This window comes from Ruditapes philippinarum, unplaced genomic scaffold, assembly GCF_026571515.1.
Source record: "Ruditapes philippinarum isolate M1 unplaced genomic scaffold, ASM2657151v2 ctg8214_1_1_1_1, whole genome shotgun sequence".
NCBI lineage: Eukaryota > Metazoa > Mollusca > Bivalvia > Venerida > Veneridae > Ruditapes > Ruditapes philippinarum.
Window position 1 is genome coordinate 1 of NW_026863322.1, and position 6,132 is coordinate 6,132.

Consider the following 6,132-nt stretch of genomic DNA (forward strand, 5'->3'; position numbering starts at 1 on the left):
GAAATATTTACAGATTTATCTTTCTTTGAAACTTAAGAATTTCTTCAAGAAATTTTATAACTTCTTTTCATTTTAAGGTATCTACTTCAGACTTCAAATATATATCTCTCATTACACACATGTTGTGTGTGACAAGAAGGTTAATAACTCTAGCGTGACTATTTCTAGAATTATTCCCCTTGATCTTGGAATTTATGTTAACAATGTTATTTTTTAGCTCACCTGTCACAAAGTGACAGGGTGAGCTTTTGTGATCGCTTTTCGTCCGGCGTCCGTCCCTAAACTTTTACTTTAAGTGACATTTCCTCATAAACCACTTAGACAATTTCATCCAAACTTCACAAGAAGGTTCCTTTGTAGGTCGCCTTTAAAAATTGTTCAAAGAATTTAATTCCATGCAGAACTCTGGTTGCCATGGCAATCGAAAGAAAAAACTTTAAATATCTTCTTTTAAAAAAACCCAAAGATCTAGAGCTTAGATATTTGGCATGAAACATCTTCTAGTGAGTGTCTACCAAGTTTGTTCAAATAAGTGTCTACCAAGTTTGTTCAAGCCCTGGGGTAAAAATTGGCCCCGCCCCAGGGGGGTCAGTGATTTTCCTTATATGTGTATAGCAAAAACTTAAATGATCTTCTTTGAAAAAAACCAAATAGCTAGAGTTTAGATATTAAGCATGAAACATCTTTTAGTGAGTGTCTACAAAGTTTGTTCAAATAAAAGCCCAGGGGGTCAAAATTGGCCCCGCCCTGGGGGTCATTGATTTTCCTTACATTAACTTGAAAATTTTATTGAAAAAACCCAAATAGCTAGAGTTTAGATATTAAGCAGGAAACATTGTCTAGTAAGTGTATACAAAATTTGTTCAAATAAAAGCCCTGGGGTCAAAACTGGCCTGCCCCAGACATTTGGTAAGAATCCCTGGCCCCTAAATCAAGTTTTTGAGTAGAAAGTTTCTTTGCTGATTCGTACCCCGAGCAGTTCGAACTCGTCCAAATAAATTACAATTTTAATTTTGTATTTCTCTATATCCAGCAACAACTTTGTCTTTCAGCACATCAAATAATTAAACTTAAAATTGAAGTATTATAATTTTTTTCATGCCCAGTTTCATGATTTAAGTCAGCTGTCACAAAATATGTTAAAACCTTTTATGCAGAAATAAAAAAAATCTTTCATATTGATCATGTTAATTTAATTATTATTATGATACATAATTGTAACAACAATGAATTAATTATTATGGTACATGATAATTTAAACAATTAATGAATGTATACAAAAGTTTAACCTTTACCAACATATATACGCGAAACAACGCACTTTCAACCCCCCCCCCCTTTTTGGGCCTCAAATAGTGAAAAAATGACCTATTTGGGCCCCAAAAACATAAGTTTTCGTTTGAGAAAATGTTGCTAAAAAAATTAAGCACTTTTTCGGCGCCGCCCCCCCCCCATCCAAAAGATACATCAGGGGGTTGCCAGAAGGGGGGATGTGCCCCTTCTGTTAGGGGGTTTGAAGGGGGGCGGAGTCCCCCTCATCGCCAAGAAAATTTTGGACTTGTGAGAGCTTTTAAAATGACCCCAGGTCGATCATAATGTAATGTTTAACCAACGCTGAAAAGCCTTTGACTCTATCTCAATCCCTTGAGAAGTTGCAGCCCTTTGAAATAAATTTTGATGGAAAAAATCGAGGCAAAATAGTGATTTTTGGCAATTTTGAGATGTCCCCTCGTTGCCATGGTAACAGGAAATTTGAGACTGAGCATGTCGTTACAAAGGCAATGGTCCAGTCAACATTCGTGCCAAGTTTTATTAGTTTTGAAGCATTTTTCATAGTTTCATAGCAGTTTGAACTTGTAACAGGAGGCTTTTCAGTGAAAACAGCCATTTTTCACAATATGCTCATGGGGGAAAGGGTTAAACAATTTTGGAATTAAAAAATCATTGTCTTAAAAAGTGCTAGTTGAATTCAGTTTTTGCTAGTTAAAAATTTGTCCACTAGCAAAAAATAGGTTATATCAAGAGGCAGCTTGGGATTCTACCCAGGTGTCTGTGATCAAGGTCAAGGTCACTGTTACTTAAAATATAAATTCAGTTTCTGCTCAATAACTTGAATTTGCTTTGGCCTATTGACACCAAACTTGCTGTATGGATAGCTTATATCAAGAGACAGCTTTGGATAGCTACTCAGGTGTCTGTGATCTAGGTCAAGGTCACTGTTTCTAAAAATAGAAATTCAGTTTCTGCTCAATGCCTGTCCCTAGATTTGCCACTAAAATGCCACCCTTTTCAATGGTGGAGTATTTAGACAATTTTCCACCAATAATGCCACCAAAACGCCACCAAAACACCACCCAAATCATGAAAATGGTGAAAAATTTGAGCAGGACTGATGTTATATAATTTTCCAGTTAATTCCACCTTTTTTACACTAAATGCCACCAATGAGTGGAAAATTGGTGGAGTATTTAGACAAACTTTCACCATAATGCCACCATTATGCCACCTTATGGTGGCAAACTCATTTTCCACTAGATGCCACTTGTTTCCACTTATTGCCACCATAATGGTGGAAAATTGGTGGAGTATTTAGACAAATTTCCACCATTATGCCACCATTGAGTGGCAAACTTATTTTCCTCCAAATGCCACTTATTTCCACCTTTTGCCACCATAAGGGTGGAAAATTGGTGGAGTATTTAGACACTTTTCCACCATTTTGCCACCAGATAGTGGCAAATTCAGTTTCCACTAAATGCCACCTATTTTCACCCTTTCAGAAATTTTCCACCTTGTGGGTGGCAATAGCTGGAAACTGCTTGAAAGTCACCCTGTACCCTAAATTGGACACAAACAAATTTTAAAAATAATCCTTTTTAATGTTTCCATATGAAATTATGTATTGTCTCAAAAATAGCAAAACATTAGTCCATTTATTTTTTCAGTTAATCTTGCTATTCCTGGACGGTTTGAGTTCAGTCCTTTAGGTTGTCGGCAACTTTTCGAGCGCACAATCTAAAACAAAAAAAATTATGAATGATTAATACAATACATGTAATTAAAAACATAAGCTTACATTTTTATATGACTATTGGATATTTCTATATTCAATTTGAGTGCATAGATATGATTAAAACACTTTAAAAAACAGCACTGCAGACGTGGAAGAATCAGACTTTTCTTATTTACTCCAAGGCAGAAAATATACGCAGAATCAAAAATGATATTTTCATTCAGTTCATTAGTTACCTTCCAAGAACTTAAGTTTTGCTTTGTCTGCACAAGAAGGTCTGGCGTCAGACTCTCTGTTCCCTTTCCTCATACCAAACAATGAGCGGCCTTTAATCTCTTCTATATTGAATAGCATTCTGAAGAGCTTTGCTGTACCTTTCTCTTTTGAGGCATATGGCTTCAGTTCTGCCATCACTTGCTCCTAAAATATGATTAACAATATCAAATAAGTAAAGACAGAAAATGATTATCAATATCTAATATGACAGAAAATGAAACACTTTTATAAGACCTTGGTATATGTATACAACTCTAAAATTTTAAAATAAGAAAGAAATAAAGAAATACAACACATCAACACCAGTGCAGGTTGAGTAATTAATAATCTTCCAGTTTCAGTTCTTAATGAACCTTCATCAGGATAAATATTTGATAAAATTTTCAAGCTAAAATGTACAAAAACTCTAAAATTTGTAAAACAAAATGTAAATGCAAATTAAGTGTCATAAAGAGTTTTGAAATTAAAGTAGGTTTGTAAATAGTGACTAATAGCTATATTTATCAAGAACTGAAAGTGTCTTATTGGGTACTGTGACACTTCTTTCCTATTAATTCTAAAATAACTTTGAATTAACAAGATACCTTTGTAAAGCCACTGAAGATCAAATGTGTTGCTCCAGGCTGCTCCTCATTGCTTTGTGTCTGCAAAATAATAATTCTTATTTAATGCTGTTTCTGTTATGAACTGTCATTCTCCTAATAGCATGTTACTCTAGACTGTCTAGTTATGGTTATATAATTATCTACTGCACCATGAAAGCTGAATTACAACAATGAAGGAATGAAACTTACTAGAAAAATCAGTTACTGTTAATCTGCTCCACATGTGACACACAAGGAAAATTGTTTATAGCATGAAAGTTGTAGTAATAGGTACCTCAGGTTATCTTTAGTTTGATTGATGTAATATTGTACATAATGATATTGTACTTACTGATTAATTTCTATATTTTTTTTCTCAAACTTAAAATTTCTAACATATTGTATTTAAGAAATGATGAAGATCTTCATACATTCTTTATATTCCTACATTCTTTATATGTACATTGTACATGCAGCTTTCTTTTTAGTCAAGTTACAAACAAAACAAATATAAAACACAATTTTATACAAATACCACTTCATATTTTTACTGTCAAAAAACTAAACAGTTTCTGCATAAATAACAATAATTATTGTATGTAAAAGTTGTTTACCTGAAACTTTGACTGGGAATGATTTCTGCTGTTTTATCTTCTTGTCTACACATTCACACTTCAGTTTAAAACTTCTCATTTCTATTTACCACACTAATAAGACTTTAAATGTTTTCTTTGAGAAATCAAAAATATGCACCCTTACATTTTAAACAAAATATCTCCAGAATTTGCTACAATATCATAATTTCCTTTGTTTTGCAAGCTTTAACTGACCCTCAATCCATTTGAATTCAAACTTTACAACGGTGTAACTGCATGGACAGTCCATTATAATTTTAAATTGAGAGGATTTTCCAAAGACCATAGCACCCATCATTTATTTTTTTACATTCATTTGAATGTATAAACTATATCTAATACCTAAAAATAGATGAGTAGAAATAAGCTTTTGAAAGATAATTTAGAATGCTATTTTTAAGACAAATTCTACATAAAACATGTATAATGTTGCCTCTCCCAAAATAATCAAATGGAACATTCTGGTCAGCATGAGTAAAACTATTAACCCCCATTCATAGATTACTAGATAAGAGGGCAGTAGTTTTATCAGATCTGAGATGTATGCTGTGTTGTTAAATCTTAGAGGATGCAGTATTTACTAGCTAGTATTTACTTATCCTGATTGTAAGAAATTTATCAGACATTATGACTTATTTACTTTTCACACATTAATTTTTACAATAGATTTAAAGCCTCTGAAAGCATAGCACAAAAGATGTTAGAGACAATAATTTTAAACTCCACATATGTTTGTAACGTACTTTTGCCGCAGTGTCAGGATAGCTGTTTCAAAAATACGCCACAAGTTCTACTGTATAAACATATATGCTAACTTAGCATCAGTTATATACAGCACCCGGTTTCAATGTTATATTAGTAGAATCTTTTCTTTAGGATTTCCGGAATAAATAATACAACGCTTTCATCAAGTTTCAATTCTTTGGTTTAATAGTGTATACATAGTTTTGTATACATAAACTGCATATATATTCTAACATTTAATATATCTTATCATCAATATACAGAAATAAGTTTCGGCATCATTTCATAAGGCGCTATGTTAAGTGATTTTATGATTTCCTAAAATATAAGTCAACAACGCTTTTATCAAGTTTGGATTCTTTGGTCTAATATCCGTTTAGTTTAGGATTAAAAGTTATAACATGAAGTACGTCAGCTCTCATTCAGGAAAAGTTGCTTAATAAAAGTTTAATACATATTCCAATGTGATTTAGGAGTCTTTCCTAAATAGAAACTTACTAAAATTCAGTTTTGATGTTTTCCGCTCAGTTTTGAATTATCGCGCCTAAGCAACTTTAGTGGGCGTTGTTGTTTCAAAATGAGGACTGTCGCTCTATTTATAACCTTTGAGCCGTTTAGGAATTTAGGAAAGGATTCCCGACCAATCAGATTGCACTTAGGATTTATCTAAGCCAATCAGAATCGGTTAGGAATTCCCATCCTAAAATGAGTAAACAGCTCAACAGATCATAATAACAAAATACAAAGTAAACATATAAAGTTGTAAGTAATCATTATGTTGAGAAATAACACTTACGCTATTTAATACATCTCAATTAAATACTTATGGTAATTTAGCAGGATTATTACAATTAAAGAGAATTAGGGTGATTCCACAACC

The 6,132-nt window shown here is 32.9% G+C and overlaps 1 long non-coding RNA gene across 1 annotated transcript; it reads right to left on the reverse strand.

Annotated features, from left to right (window-relative positions):
• Positions 1-2,910: 2,910 nt before the first annotated feature.
• Positions 2,911-4,256, reverse strand: LOC132721812 (uncharacterized). The gene is made up of 3 exons (XR_009624520.1): positions 3,874-4,256; positions 3,250-3,433; positions 2,911-3,015 (listed from the first exon to the last, which is right to left on the reverse strand). It is a non-coding gene; the product is annotated as an uncharacterized LOC132721812 (long non-coding RNA).
• Positions 4,257-6,132: the final 1,876 nt, after the last annotated feature.